The sequence below is a fragment of the Chamaea fasciata genome, unplaced genomic scaffold (genome assembly GCF_029207755.1).
Source record: "Chamaea fasciata isolate MVZ Bird 193981 ecotype frontalis unplaced genomic scaffold, bChaFas1.0.hap1 SCAF_5, whole genome shotgun sequence".
In the NCBI taxonomy this organism is placed as follows: Eukaryota; Metazoa; Chordata; class Aves; order Passeriformes; family Sylviidae; genus Chamaea; species Chamaea fasciata.
In genome coordinates this window covers 72,587,008-72,603,603 of record NW_027094090.1, presented here as the reverse complement: position 1 = coordinate 72,603,603, position 16,596 = coordinate 72,587,008, and the positions used below count along the sequence as shown (strand labels likewise).

Here is a 16,596-nt window from a genome sequence, read left to right as displayed (position 1 = left end):
GCCATGGTTTGCATCCAGGAAAACACTCAAGAGAAGATTTCATGTTCATCTTGAGCTGATAAAATGTTGTTTACATCCAACTCTACCCTCTGGTTCTTCCTGTGGATTCTTGTGATTCCCATAGAATTCAATCCTATGGTCTTGTAGCCTCTTGACTGAACAGATCAGTTTACTGATATGATATAAAAATAGATGGAAAAAAAAAGTTTTTGCGTTTGGTTTTATCTTGAATCACTTAACTGAATTGACCTGGGACTGCCTCCCAAATAGTGGGATAGAGAAGGATGTGGGAATATGTAACCATGAGCAGGTTGAAGGACACAGCTGCACCTTTCAAAAGTAGCCTGCAGTTGGAACAGATTTAGAAGAGCTGGGCAAATTTTAGTTCAACAAGTCTCTGGGAGCAGCTTTTCTGCATCCCAGGCTTCTGAAACCATCTTTGAAAGATCATGGAGATTGATATCAGGGAGTCATTGATGACTGGGAAAAGATGTGTTGTGCACCCATCCTCAGGAAAAGCACAGAAGGGGCAGTAGCCTATGGGATCATCTCTGCTCAGCATTCATTAGACCATGCCTGGAAAACTACTTTTGGTTTTGTCATCCCTTTCCCCTGGAAGAGGGTCTGAGTGACTGGAGGAAGTGCAGCAAAGCCTGCCAAGAAGACAAGGGGCCTGGAACACTTTCCTGTGAGGAGAGGGATCTCTCAGCCCCCCAGAACATCTGAGGAACTTGTTGAGAAGTTGAAACCAGGCTCTTGATGTGGTGCACTGTGGGAGAACCAGACATGGCAGGCTCAGATCAAAAAAGGAGAGTTTCAGACTGGATAGAAGGGAAATCCTGCCTGCCACGAGGACAATCAGACAGCCTAACAGATTGCCCGTCCTCATAGGCTGGCCAGGGAAATGGCCAGTGACAAGAAGTCAAAACTGGACCATTGTCAGGGTTATGATGAGTGTCACAAAGTCCAGAAGAGGTCCAGTCACCAGTGGTGTCCCCCAGTCACCAATAATGAGGCCAATGTTTTTTAATATCCTCAATTCCAGCTTGGATGATAGGACAGAGTTTCTTACTGTACCCTTATTTGATGGTAAACTTCGTTGAATGTCCTTTAAAACCCATTCCCACTTCACTTATGATTGAGCCACTAAAAACATCTTTAAACGATCTTGGAAGTTCTTTAAGGTACTGCTGTTGCAAGATGTTACCCATGTGAAAAGGTGCTGAGCACTCCAAAATCCATCTGCCAGAACAGGCAATTCATCATACACTGTGTGATTTTGCTTACATTCTGTAATGGACTTGTATTCTTTTAAAACTGTCCCAGGGAATTCACAAGTAGAATATAATTAGAGTTATTTATTAGTGTATTGTGGTGTGTCATTCTAGTGAGAACACCAGTGGCTCTGAGTAAAAGTGCTCTTGGAAAACTGGCACTTACAATCCTGAGGTTTTTAATAAGCCTCTGACACTAAAGCTATGACTTGTCTTAAGATTTTATGGTCAGTTTTTCTAATTAAATGCACCATATTTTCATTTAATGCTACTTAATGTTTTACTAAGTGCAGTTTCATCAGAATAAGGTGCTTATAGTCTGTGTGTTCAGGCGTAGAGTTCTACTGCAGATAAAAATGGTAAGAAGTAGATATTTTGGTTATGTTTTTTACATAGATTAAAAAGTGAGATTCCGAAGTGGTTTTTATAATCAAAATTCCTGCTAATAATTATATTGTTTATGTATTTTTTAACTTTTCTCTGTTTGGGCAATAGAAACTGTTACAGTTGGGAATGGCCAGTGTTATTTCAGGTTCTCACTAAGGGTTTTGTTTTGCTTGATGCAGTAGATAATGCAAACTGTTCAGACCTAGAATTACTAATTTAGAGGCATTGCTATTAGAAATAAAACAAAAGGCATGGAATATTTTTCTTGGCCTCAAATCTAGTAGGAGCTAGTCTGACCCAAGTTTGTCTTGATTGTACCACACTAGAAGTCTATCTGGCAAGGATCTATTTACAGTGTAGGAGATCTTGCACCTTTCTGGTTTATAAACAAAAAGAGAAAAATACAACATATTGACAGAAAAGCTTTTGGGTTTGGGTTATATTTAGTCGGTTTTGTTTAGGGTTTTTTGTTTTGGTTGGTTGTTTTTTTCATTTTTTTTTCTTGAGGGCAATGTGTAATTCTATTACTGACATTCTTTAGACTTTCTTTGGCTGTGAGATGTTCCTGCAGACAGGCTCTTATGAGAAATTTTCAAACGATTTCATTTTCATGCACACAGGGAGGATAATGGTAGTTTAGGAAAAAAAAAAATCAAAGGTAGCTGTAGGATTCTGGAATTCAGGAATAGAAACAAACCCCAGGTATATAACACTGCAAAACATATTGTGGAGGCACTAATGGGGATCACGACTGTGAGGAAAAAAATACCTCAGGGTTTAACATCTGAATCCTGAATTGTTTTAGATGCTTTTTGTGCCCACAGCTGTTGACTGCTGCTGAAAGAAGCAGGAGGGAGAAGAATAGAAACACCCGTTCATCAGCAGGTATTTTCATGTAAATCCCCAGTTGCAGACAGTTTATTTCAGAATCAGTTTATTGGAATTTTAATTAGCTGAGGTTCCATATGAGGCTTTAATTAGTGTATAGAAAACTGTAACAGCTCAGATCACACTTATATAGTGATGGCAACTCGGTGTGTGGAGTGGGAAGAATCTCTGTTTCCAATAGAGCTAAACAATTTGGAAAAGATGCATTGAAAGCCAGGAACCAAGCAGACTCTTACTGAATGGATTTGCAAAAGCAGTCAAACCAAACAGGGGAAAAGACATCCATTTTTAGCACGTTCTGCTGGGGACAACTCTTTGTGGTAAAAATGCTGCAGTGCAGGTAATGGATTTTGGATTTGAAACTCTCATACAGCTGGATTATGTCTTTGCTTGTCTTTTTGTTCTGTTTCCCTTTGGAGGCCTGCCGGTGTCTCAGAATCAATTGTTGCCCAGAGGGCAATGAAATAGGAGAATTCTAATGGTCCTGCACCTTGATGATTTGCATTACAATGTTGCTGCTCCATTTAAAGGGCTCAAATACTTTCAGAGTAAAAGTCTTGAATTTGGTAAGCCCAGGGTGTTTTGAGTGGGGGCCTATCACAATTTATAAAATGCAGCCTTAGGCAGGAGAGTGTGCTTACCTTCTAGATATGTTTAAGAATCAGAGATTTTCCACTTTATTACAAAACTGATTCCATCAGAGATAGAGTAGGTTTTGTTTTCTATCATATCCATATTTATTAAAAAAAAAATCATAAACCCTTCTGTTTGTTGTACTGAAAACAAATGGATGTAGGTCCCCAATGATCTGAGCTGGGTCAATAGGGATATTTTCTGCCTGTCTAAATCATAGTGAGATTTTTTTATGTTCACTTTGTGTGTCATAAGACTATCATTTATAAGATAAGAGCCTCATCCTGTTCCTGCTGAAGTCAATGGGGGTTTTTGCAATTGCTTTTCAACAGTAGTAGGATTGATGACTGCAACTGAGCAGCTGCTGAAAGGTTAGTTTTAAAGCAGAATTGTGGTCAGAAAAGCAAAGTGACCCTGTCAAGCTGACATGCTGAGAGCACTACATTTATTTTTTCTCAGTGACATCCGAACCAAATCTGCTCAGTTTACAAGTCAAACATTTTTTATTGAGTTCCAGAACTGCAAAGTCAGCCTCAGTCTGGAGAATCAAAACTGTTACTTCTGCATCAGTCTGCAGAAAGGTTCAACATTTAGAGCTTGGTTGACATGGCACTGATGCATGGTTGAATCCAGCCTGCCTTTCTATGCCTGCCCTAGCTCTGGAGAGTGAAAGCTGCTACAGGAAAAATGTATTTGTTAGGACAGCAAACCGACATGGCGTGCAGAGCTAAGGAGATTAACTGGAGAAGTAAGGGCCATTTTTATATCTTGATTCTAGCTGTACCTACACTTTAGTCCTTAACCTCATGCCACGATAAGGTTTTAATATTTTCACATTGTTTTAGTGTGGGGCTACAGCCTAAACTGTCTTCATTGCATAATATCTTTTCCAGAAGTGCTTGCTTTTTATGATAAAGCTCATTTCAAGGTCAGTTTAAAACTTCAGAAGCCAAATCTGAAAGAGGTGACTCCTTCTGGATCATGCAACTCCTTGTTTACTCTCAAGGGTTCACAAAGATCAGGAATATGGATTGGAGAGGTAATTCAGTTTATTATTTAAGAGATCTTAACATTATATAATTGCAGGCTTGTCAAATCTGTTTTGATCTGACCCTGACCTCAGAATCTTGATGTGGCTCACTGATTTCTGCCATGCTTTATACCACACATACCCTGTTGGATAATGTTTGATGGAAGTCTGCTGTCTCAAACTGTAGCTATTTGTTGGGCAGTCAAGTATTAATGACTCTTCTGTAAGCATGAGCACACACTACACTTCTTGAACTCAAATGGACTCCTTGGATGCTGCAAAACTCATCAGATACTCCAGCTACTGCTGGAGATTTTTCTTATGCCTTCTCTAGGTTTGGGGTTTTTTATCCCACAAATTCAATGAAAGGTCACAAAAAATATTGCTGATTGCTTTCATCTCTAGAATTCCGCCTTTCATCTGTTGTTTGCAGTGAGTTTGTTAATCTGCAGGTGAGACTTTTCTTTTTTTTTTGTGAAAGGAGAATTTGGCTGGATAGGGGAGGAGCTGCTTGTTGATCTCTTTTTTCATCCTTGATCCCTGATAAGTCTTGGAAGGGCAGGGGAAGATTGCTCCTCCCCAGAGAATGACTGAGCATGCACAGGTGAGGAATGCTTTAATGAGATGCTGGAGAGGACAAAGAATGGGATGGAGGATGTGAGAGGCAGGTAGAAGAGTGAAGAGTGAAGAGCTGAAGAGAAGTAGGAACTGCTGTGCTGTCTTGGAGGTGGTAGAAATTGTGAAGATCTGGAGGTTCGTTCCAGCCAGCACTTCTGCAGAATAAAGGATTATGGAAAAGTTTCAGCCATCAGGAACACCATTCCAGGACTGCAGGTGGGCTTCAAACCTTTCTGTTTAGTGCCTTGTTCAGTAAATCCAAAATTACTCTTCTTGAGGCTTTTAATTTTTGCCTTTTTTGGTTATCCTAATTTTCCTTTTTTTTTTTTTTTTTTTTTTTTTTTTTTTTTTTTTTTTTGCGCGCCTTCAAGTGCCAGTGTCAGGAATTAGAAGGTTTTGGTACTTGTCAAAACGCTCACTTTTTAAAAAAGTTAAGTGATTTGTTCTTACTTTTTGGATTATGTAAGATGTGATCATCATTCATACAGATCCAGCTTTCTCTTTCTCCTGAATTGTGTAGGTTCTTCAGGAACTGTGAACTCTTTCCAATTATGTAAAAAAGCCTGAGTGGAAACATAAAGTAAAACTGAACTGTGTGTGCATAGAGATCAATGTTTTGAATCCAAAAATGCATTGCTATTTTGCTGCATGTGCATAGCTCATATTTCTTTGTACAAGCAATTAAACTTATTTTCTGGAAAAGTCTGGGTCTTAAAAAAAAAAAAAAACTAAAAAAAAAAACCAACCCAGTGGGAAAACAAAATCCTCTCCCATCTCCCATCTGAAAAAAACAGACAGACCAACCCCTGGAATGTATGGAACTACTCAAGTTAATGACATAGGAACCTTAGCCCTGCCTCTCTGGCCTTGCAGGAGTAGAAAATCCAAGTCTTCCTCTTTTTGCCAAAAGAATCCCTGAATCTTTCAGAAAACAGCTCATGATTTAGAGGCAGCCTGATAGCAGAAGGTGCTTATTGACTCAGACTCTGTCAAAGAGAGATAATGTGTAGTTGGTCACGTGTAAGTAAAAACATCAACTGAGATGTGTTGTACAAAACTGATGTGTATCCTATGTGCTCTTACAGCAGTGCACAAACCGTAAGAAGCTATTTTATGCAATCAGAAAATTAAAAACAAAACAAAACAAAACAAAAATATTTTAAGTTGTCCTGGAAAAGGCCTTCTTTTAGCACTTCATAATGACTCATCCCCTTGTCTGTGCTGTTTATCCAGCTGTGTTTACCTCCAAGTTCTTCTGAATAGGTACCATGAGGCCAATATGGGCTCATGAGTATCTTGCAAAATCATTTGTTTATGAACAGGGACATGACTCTAGTAAAGCTGAAGTATCATCATAGTTTAGGAGTGAAGACAGACACCCACAAATTTCTCTTGAGGAACAGAATTAAACCTAAGAAATCAGTGCTCTTTTGCATTTCCATGGATGGCATATCTCTCTTCCTTTCTCATAATGTACATATGTGCAGAGCTTGGACTAGTGATTGTGGTCTTGTTCATGTTTATTTCCGATTTGTGTGTCATGACAATAATATGCTTTTTTATACAGTAAAAAAATGAGTTAATACCAATTTGTATTTTACACCTTCTTTTATGTTTTGTCTATGTTCCAAACTCAGCTGAATACCATTAATATACTAGAGTTTTAGAAGATGTGGATGAAAATAACTCTATTGATAAGCACTTGTTATAGAAACAAACACTTTACAAATCAGTAGGAAGTGTCCCACTTTCTTACTAGAAAAATATATAAAACGTAACTCGCCAAAGTCAATTGATATTTTTTGCCTTATCCTCTGTGGTGTCCTCCATGATGAAGCGGCCTCCATTTCTGTCAAGTTCAATTGGATTTATAGTTGTTCAGGATCAGTTCTGTGAGAGCTTTTGTAATTTCAGGGCATTCAAAACCAGAAAGAGTCCTTTGGTTAGCACAGCTTTGTCTATATTTAGTTTATAAATGATGCCACAGTCCCATGGATTTGACAATGCTTACCTGACCCATGAGCTCCCCTGACTTCTGTCAGTCAAACAGAAAGGCTTTCTGCCTTGATTTGGAGATGGCCAGAAATGGAGCTCTCAGTATTTATGTGACTAGCTTCCTCAGATATACAAATCTTTAAAATTAAATAGCAATAATGATGCATTCACTGCCGTCTGAACCTGACTGTCTGCACTTCCAGTGGTCGATTCCCGGGAGGATTTTGGGAGCACCCGCGTTAGCGTGTCACCGTTGAATGGGAGTGCGTCTTGAAGCAGGTTTGCTGGTCCTTTTTCACCCCTCCAGACCCCTGAATCCCCCTCACATGGGACAGCCTCCTGGAGCTGGTTGATCCCTGCACATTCCGGCGGCGGCGGCAGCGCGGCTGATGCGCTCCAGCTGCGGAGATACATCTGGGGCTTGGGATGAAATGTCCCTGTCTTCACCTCCTTCCCTCCCTCAACCCTCTCCTGGCATCAGGCACCCTGCAAAGCCTTTCCTAATGGGGCCGTGCTGCCTCCCGCTCGTGTAAACAAAGCCTTTGTTAAAGGTCAGCTGAGTGCACGCTGGCTTCTGCCTGTGAAAGTTGTTTGCATGGTGTGCTGTAGCACTGTGAGGATCTAAAAAGTCTTTTAGTAAAACAGGTTTGGGGTTTTTTTTTCAGTTTGTGGTTCTTCTGAGCAGTCTTGCTATTCAAAGTTCTTTAACGATGTTTATCTCTCTTTAAAATAGCCTTAAAAATCAGAATATTTTTATTTAAGAATGCTATTATTTTTAGAGAGTGCTGATCAGAATACCCTGGGGTATTAGTTCAAATGTGATGTGAAAGTAAAGGATATTCAGTTGAAATCACAGAATTGATTCAGTTGGAAGGGACCTTTAAAGATCATCCAGTCCAGCCCCACTGCAATGAACAAGGGAATCTTTTACTAGATCAGATTGATCAGAACCTCCTCCAATCTGACCTTGAATATTTCCAGGGATGAGTAATCTACTGCCTCTCTGGGCAACCTGTTCCAGTGTTTCTGCACCCTCATTGTGAAAAATGTATTCCTTGTACTGAGTTCAAATCTTTTTAAAACTAAAAATCACTTTTTGTTTAGAACCACCTCTTATCCTACTGAAAAATCTGCCCCATCTTTCTTATGAGCGCCCTTTCAATATTGGAAGGAGGCAATGAGGCATAAATTGTGCTATATTTGGATACAGGTAAGCATATAAATAATCTGTATAAATAATCTATATTTAAATAATATTTCAAGTATTCTCTGTGAGTTATCCAGGAATATTAATACTGTGTTTATATTTCTATGCGTTGTTTAACATATTCCTTAGTTACTAATGGACTACAAAGTATTTTGTCATCTTGTTGTGATACAACCCACCATCCTGCTTCTCTCCTAGCATACCAGAAAAATCTTTTGCTTTCTCTGTTTCATTAAAAATATTTTCACATAGGAATTTCCATATCGGAATTCTTCTAGTTGGTAGTAAATTCTACATTTGTCAGCCAAGCTATAGCAGCATAAACGTAAATATTAAGAGGTCTGCAATCTGTGGCTCCTACTCAGGCTCTTAGGCTTAGGCAATTAATTTAGAGCCAAGGTGCTGCAGATCTGGGGGTCTACATATTTGTATGGATTTTTGTTTGCTTCAGCTTCTTGCAGTCTCGTTTAAAGAATAATTCTTCTGCCATTTTCCTTAAAAACATATAACAGAATATTGCTATGAGAGTAAAAGAAGTCCAGCCTAAACCACTACTGAGACACTATCACAGGCAACTTTGGTAAGAATTTTTTTTATTTATAAATACATGCTTAAGAAATGAAAGTTGACTTTGGAGTTACCAAAAGTAGGGGAACAACTGTCCAAAACTAGCAGAGTTGCTGCACTGAGCAGGAACAGATCAGGCTTCCTTTTCTGTCCATATTGCACTGAGATGCATATTTTGTGTTCATGTTACTGCTTCTTGAAAGTGCATTTTATGTTAAGTTATTAATTCCCTTAGACGTACACTTTACAGTCTTGGGAGACTCCTGTGGATGACAGAACTCAAAAGACTCACCAGAGATCTAATTTAGAGTAACAATTGCTTATTATCAAAAAGTATTTTTAAAAAATCTTGGCCGGCAAGCAGTCTATCCTCTCTTAAACTTTAGCAAAAAAATTGTTTGCCTTTCAGTGTGTTTGATTCCTGGTTTTGAAGAAATGCTACAAACTGAGAGCCTATTCTGTTTACAGCTGGCATTTTTTCCCTGCAATTAACAAAATTGCTTCTGCCTCCTTTTAAATACAACTTGGCCACCTCCTCTGTATTGTTCTTTCATGAAGAGTATTCTTGACTTCATTGACATTCAATAATGTTGAGGTATGCTGCTAATTATTCCCAGCATGAATGCCTGCTTATAATTGCAATTTATCCTGAATGCGTAAGATTGGTTAATGATTTTTAAAAATATTTTATTTTTTTTCCCTTCAAGTCTTGAGGGTTTTATTGTTTCTAAAGCTGCTGAATAACCTGCTGGCTTGAAAATAATAGTTAATGCATACCACCTACTGGTAATAATTACATCAAAGCTTTTTGCCCCTTCTAGGGTGCTAATACTGAAGAGCCTTTTGAATTCTTTCCAGCCGAAGAGCTGATTTTTTTTTCTTGAGTGCATCAATGCTACAAGGAGACTTCTAGCAGAAGATGACTGACTTTCCCATGTACCAAACAGGTGTGCGTATTCCACATGGACCCTGGGAAATCCCTAGGCATAGGAAGAACATTCTCAGATGAATAGACTTCTAACGTAACCAACTTCCTGATGTGGTGTAGGCAATAAAGAGCCCTGAAACAGTTTTGCTGAAGTCAGAGCAGAAAAGAGATGGAAAAGTTGACTTGTCTAAATCTAATGGTGGCAATTTACTTATGTTCTAGATAAATGCCTGGCTGTGGGCTCTCTTATAGCTCAGAACAGCCCTCTGCTAGATACGGTTTGGTTTGAGCTATTTCCTGGAGCAGTTATTTAAAGCGTGCTTCTCTCACACTGTAGCTCTTCATTTCTCCTGGGACTGACTCCAGTTTGGTGGGTGGCTCCACTACTCTGTTGTTTTGTGCCTGGAACTGATTGCTTTTGAGGCTGGGAGTCATAATTTCTGCCTTGGAAGGAACTATTTTGTATAGTGGCAGAGTATTGAATTTTATTCCCCCGTTTCTTCATGTTTCTGGGTAGAGAATGAGTCCTGAATGAAAGTGGCAACAAGTAGAATATATATTCAGTTAGTAAAGATTAGCTTTGTGTATTTTAAACTGTAGACATTAAAACAAAATTCCTTGGCTGTTCATGATACTTATTACAATACTCATGGACTTTGAAGTGAAGTAGATCTTTCAAAGGCTAACCAAAAGTGTCACTCTGGACATTATTATTACAAAGAGCAGTCCTCTTCCAGAGGAGGAGAAAGCCAAAAAAGAAGGTATTTGGGTAGGACTTGATTCATCACTAAACCCCCAAGTAATCCTATTATATTTTTTGGACTTGCTGCTAACTACTGGATTCTTGATACTGCTAATTGAATTTGTGGCATAGGTTTTCAAAGAGCTTTAATTCCCATTATATTGTCTGTACTTGATATTGTGTGTGAAGATTCACTGAAATGTGCAAAGCAGCAAGGCATATAAAAAAGGGAAATGATAGCATGAACTCAGAGTGGCCAGACAGATTCAGAAAACAATTATGAGAAGGAAAGTTATGTTGTTTCTGCCCTGTGACTTCTTATCTGGACTGTGACCTTGAAAGAGCAGCCGCTTTCCCTGCACTTATCCATGCATTGATTAGCAAAAGAAGGGGTGGGATTTGCAGAGCAACCTCTGTGTAGTTTGAACAGGTCTCTGAATACTTTAGCATGGAGATTTTCTCTTCTCTTTTTACACTACAATCAAATATTTATCTTTGGATTACGTGTTCCTTTAGTGGAGGCAGGTTTTTGAAGGGTGAACCTGTGTGAGCCATGAAAATATTTAGCATCTGAAGCAGTGTAAAATGCTGAGAAGTAATTCCTGCCTCAAAAACCAACAGCTATCTTTTTCAGGGCAGATTTGAGTCACTTAAAACAGGTGGAATGGCATAATTTTTTTCTGAAGTGACAGTCTTGGGATTGCAAAGGGTACCAGTTGTGGCTCTTCCTTTTCTTTGTGGTGTTTGTTTGTTTACAGTTTGGCAGCATACAGTAGAATTTTCTCCCAGAGAGTAGCTGCCTGATGCAATTCTAAGTAAAGGAGGATAAAAACTCTGTGTCTGCCTTGCTTCCAGAGCTGGGCATAACAGTGTGTGGGCACAGGGAAAGAAGTAGTGTCAGGACGATGGGAAACTGATGAGCTGTGCAGGGTGCACCCTTCCTGAGAACTGGAGTTCCAAACCAGCACAGAGCTAATCCTGTCCATCTGATGGGCCAAATGTGTTCCTGAATGACCCAGACACAAAAATCATGTCAAAATTGCTTTTCTTTCCCTTTTTTCCTTCCTATTCCAGCTGCTATTGGATGGATGAAGGGAAAACGGCACAGTAAATGATTTATTTAGGGGCATGAACAGCCAAAATTTTAAAGCAGATTTATTATCATCTTAGAAAAACCAAAACATTGAAAACCACACTATTTTTAGACAGATCTGTCTGCTATTTTAATCTGATTACGATTTTTTTTAAGAAAAGAGGGCCTGTGTTTTCCCAGAAATTATATTTATGTTGATACATATCTGGCATCTGTTGAGGCAAAATGCAGAGAAATAAAGCAGCTAGTACTGACTGTATTCATGTAAACCCTGTAGCAGTTCGGTAAGGAATAACGCTTAGGTAAAAAATGGCTTAAAAGTTAACCATCTTGTACTTAGTGTTTTAAGGGGCCAAAGTAATTCCCACTTTTCAGTTGCAATAAGAGATTCAGCAGAATGTCAGGTCGCTGAAGCTCAGCTTGACTAGGAAAAAATGCTTACTAATTTAAAAACAAACAAAGCCAGAAGTGATCAAAATAAATATTTTGCATTCCTATTGCCACTTCAACTTACTAGTGTCGTGGAAAAAGTTGGTCTGTGGTTCAGGTACAAATTCCTGGGATAGACAAGGGCTTGTTGCTGTGGCTTACATGAGATGGAGGGAGGATGGAGGGATTTGTTTATCTCCATCAGGAATTCCCATGGCCTGCTCATATAAGTATCCCTTTCAAAAGCTTTTTATTTTGTTTGGAAACATCCATTGTACATGGTTTAATTTCACCAAACTTTATTTTTTGTACTTAACAAAAAAAAAAAAAAATCATCAAAAATGCACTCAAGGAAAAGAAAAAAAAACCTTTTGCTGCTTCTGATGTCCTGCTGTTACTCCCCAGTGTTAATGTCTGACTTAAAGATTAATTAAAATAAATATCAAGTGCTACTGAAATAATTAATAAATTATACAATTTACATTCGATTGTAAGTGGAAGAATGTCTTTCACTTCCCTTTAAAAAATCAGCATGGTTCCAGCAAGGAAGGAAGCATGTTAATTACAATGCCTCCATGAGGCTTTACAATTCGTGGATGAGAGTTGATCAGAAGATGCAAAGGAGGCAAAGAAAGTATTTTAATGTTTGATACTTCAGTGCTTCTAATCCCAAAGGTTGCTATTAAAATACTTAAGAAAATCTGTTGTGCCTTTCCAGCAGTTTGATATTTCCTGAACTTTTCTCTTTAGAAGAGTTAAAGATGTTTAGGACTGGATGCTGGTTCCATGCAACTTCTGGCATTGCAGTAACAATGGAGTTTCTCCTAACTTATCATGTAAAAGCAGATTTAGCTTCTTTTGCGTTTTACAAAATATCCAAAAGTTTCATGGTTTGGGGTTTTTTTTTTTCTTTTTAGCATATGTGTCATGAGCAGCATTTACACACATTTTCCTGACACACAATCATAAGAGCAGAAGATTGAACCAGCAAATATAAAGTATCTAAGGCACAGGCAAAATGTCTGGTGTAGTGTATAAAATAATTTGAAGATGTCAGTGGAGCTTTGAACGCATTTATTAATTTGGAAAGTAATAGCATCTGTTAATAGGACATTGGCAAGAGGAAGAAGAATAGACAAGTATCTTCTACAGGGCTGGCTATCAAATTATCTACTTCTATGAATTATAAAATCATCTTGGATATATACAGTCACAAAACCAGCTGTGCAGGGTCAGGTTGAACACATTTTGGAAGAGGGGGAGCTACAATTCAAATCTGTAGAAAGTTGCATGGGAGCAAAACTGCTTCTGAATTGGAGGCCTTTGCTGTTTATAGCTGAACCTTAATCCCTCTTTGATAGCACGGCAGCATCACAGCCCCCATTAAAATGTTTTCACTTGGTGTTTTTGTTTTGTTTTGGTTGGTTGGTTGGTTGGTTGTTTTCCCCCTTTCTCATCTTATTATTTGAAACTGTGAAGAAGGCACTTAAAAGAAAAAAAAAAAAAAGGCAAATACCTGGAAAACACAAACCAAAATGGAAAACTTTATAAGGAATGAAGACAGGATTTTGTAACTGGAGATTTGGAGCCAGTAGAAGTAGTGCTGCCTCTTCTGCCTGCTAGAGAAGAATATTTCAGACTTTCCCTTCCAGGACTAGCTCCAAGTGTGAGGTGTGATCCAGTGTCCTGTGCCTAATCCAGTCTGGATTCCAAATTCCTGGTGTTAACACGGTCCCATCTGGCAGCGTTTATCCCAGGATTATTGCCCTTGCAAGTCCACGGAAAGCTTTTCCTGGGAGATGTTTCCTTGTCACTGTGAACTGAGCAGGGAAATTCATGCCTGCCTAGCACTCCCAGGCCTTTTTATTAAATCTTGTTCTGTCCCATTCCCTGTAGTATAATTTAATGCTGCAGAGCAGTAGGAGACAACTGAAAATAGTTGTGTTTGTGATGCAGGCATTTAACAAATTATCTCAGCAAATCTGGACAATTACCTAAGTGCAGTGAAGAATGTGTCTGTTAATTGTGATGGTCATTAGTCACTTACTGCCTGGAATCCTGAAGTCTTGGAGCTATTCTACTCCTTAATTTCAGATTTACAAGTACTGAGTTTATTTTCTGTACGTGTTTTAATCACATCTATTTCATTACAAGTGCCATCTTTTCATTTTAGTTGCAAAGCTCTTTTCTGAGGCAGGAAGGATTGTGTCTCTTGTAAGTAGATAACAAACTAACATTTTGATTATAGTTTGGAAAAATCAATCAGAAATGTATCTGACAAAAAGGTCTGTGATTATAAAGTATTCTGTGTGGATAAAGCATTCAGGCTTAGGAAAAATTCTTTGGAAAGGATTTTTTGTTATTTTGTTTTGCTTGTTTCTAATTTGTAATAACAACTTCTTTTCTTTTTTTTTTTTTTTCCCCCTGGGGGAAAAAGTGGGGAGCACAACAAAAAGAATAGCTGTTTGATTTGATAATGCTGATTACTATTGAGTTTTGACCTAAAGGCTCATTAACCTTTGTCCCAGAAAACTTATCTAAATAATTCAGCGTTTATATTGGGAGTGGGAGAGCAGAGGATGTGGATTTTTGAACTCTTTTGGAACATCACTGGCTCTGCATTTAGAACAGACTTGACCTTTCTCAGGCTCAGGTCCTGGGCTCAGTGTTCACCAGCCTTTCTCAATGACTTCTTGTTCTTAAAGAGGGGGGAAGTCCATGCTTGTCTGGCTTGAGAATGTTTTTAACACAGGTTTTAGTTTGCAAAATTAATGCCTTCAGAATACAGGATGTTTGAGGTAGATGTCATGGTAAGAGAATATTCTGTTCCATGATCAATTTTGTGGAGTATGTGCTGTTTCTTGCATCGCTTGGGGAAGACAGACAGATGATGTTGATCCTTGAGAGACTTCTTGGAAAGTATTTAAATATATTTCACTGCACCCTTGAGCTGTGAAAAAAAAATAGCAAGATCAAGTGAAGGGAAATACTTCTGTCAATTTATAGTACTGTGCATCTATCTGTTTTTGCAGTTGCCAGCAGCATGGCTGACCTTTTTTATTCCATTTCCAGAAGAGTGGACATATCCATTGTGACTTCCATTAGTTAAATCTACATATTTGTGATGCATACAGGATGCAGTTAAGTAATTTTTTCTATAGAATTTAGTACTTTATCTTAACTTTTCATATTCTGTAGATGCAGATGCTTTAAACGAGGTAGCAGAGGTTAGTTAGTTAAAGGGTATTTGCGCATATTAATTTCTCTGATGAAAACCTACAAGGAATTTTGAGAAGCTGAGATCATCACAAGTTTGGAAAAGGAAGTTTGTGTCAGGAACAAATACCAGCTTAATTTAAATCCTCTAAACAAAAGTCATAGAGACTTTTGCTCAGTTCTTGGCACACATTTTGGGGAAGTTTAGGAACTATGAAAGTATAAAAAGCAAAATTCTTAGCTCATGTCTATAAATTCCATATAAAGGATTACAAGACCTCTATGGAAGAAAATGAGAGAACATGAAACTGATCATCTAAATAAATAAATTTAGGAAAAATTAGCCACAATTGTATTGAATTTTGGACAAATTCAAACTTCAAAACAAGTTGCAAGAAGTTTGTCTAAGAAATAAAAGTATTGAAAAACTAAACATTTAAAAATATAGGTGGTTCAAGTTGTTTCAAGGTTTTCTAGACTGGGTCTTGTGATCGTATTCTATGATATTAATTGGATGTACAATAAATTTAAATTTTAAATTCCTTCTGCCCGATTTCAGTTGCAAAGAAGTGTTGAATCAAGCCCTCACTACAAATGAGCATCAAGCCAACTACAGCACAGTTGAAAATGAGTGAAACAACCAATTCATCTGAATAGCCTGAACTTCAAGAGGGAAAAGTCTGTTCTGTGCCTAAATTAGGAAGCGTCCACTGTATATTCCATTCTAAAGCTGAACCGACACTTTTCAGAAACATCAGTTGATTACATCCTTTTAAATGCTTAATTTTGGGGCAATTTCTAGACTGAAATACTCTAAGGCCTTTATAAAAATGCTGCACACTTGAATATTTCAAGTGGATGTGTGCGAACTGGAAGAAAATATCCTGTGCAAGTGTTAGCTGGGAGATTCATCTTGCCTGAATTAGCTTTGTGTTTCCCTGTGGTGGAGGCAGAGATGGGATTCTCTCTGTACTCAATGAACACTAGACTGTGTTTACATTTGCATGCCAGGATTCCAATCCTAAACTGTCTGTTTCTTTCACTTGACTGAAGGAAGTCTAGACAACCAGATCAGAGCAGGATGTAGTTGTCTGAAGCTGGCTCAGCAGAGCCCTTTTTTCATGCTCAACTCGAGATATCTGAAAGTAAGGTCTCCAAAATAGCCATTTTGTTTTCAATGTTTCCTTAAAATGGTTTACCGTGCTTATCATAAGGATTCATTCAGATTAGTGGGAAAAGGTAGTACAATAGAAATGAGAACAAACTATTTTCCTTGACAAAACCTCAAAGCACCTCAAAGGCTTGTGTTCACTTTAAGAATGCTGGTCAATTTTTTGCTTCTTTGCTTTCGGTTTGTTTTGGGTTTTTTGGAGTTTTTGTTTTTGTTTGTGGGGTTTTTTGGGGGGGGGTTGGTGTTTTTGTTTGTTTGTTTGTTTGTTTGTTTGTTTGTAAATCTGATGTTCAAAGCTAAGTAGAGAAGTCCGATGTTGTGACTGTGGATGGGAGATGAGGAGCTGTTTGTAGTATGAGGCTTTGGGAGCTGAGCTCACACAAAGAAAACCAAGTTCAGGTGATCCTGTTCTGGTAGG

General features: G+C 38.3%; 1 long non-coding RNA gene across 1 annotated transcript; it reads left to right on the top strand.

Annotated features, from left to right (window-relative positions):
- Positions 1-4,679: 4,679 nt before the first annotated feature.
- LOC136290316 (uncharacterized) lies at positions 4,680-12,487 on the top strand. The gene is made up of 5 exons (XR_010721087.1): positions 4,680-5,046; positions 7,029-7,104; positions 7,930-8,035; positions 8,545-8,612; positions 9,421-12,487. It is a non-coding gene; the product is annotated as an uncharacterized lncRNA (long non-coding RNA).
- Positions 12,488-16,596: the final 4,109 nt, after the last annotated feature.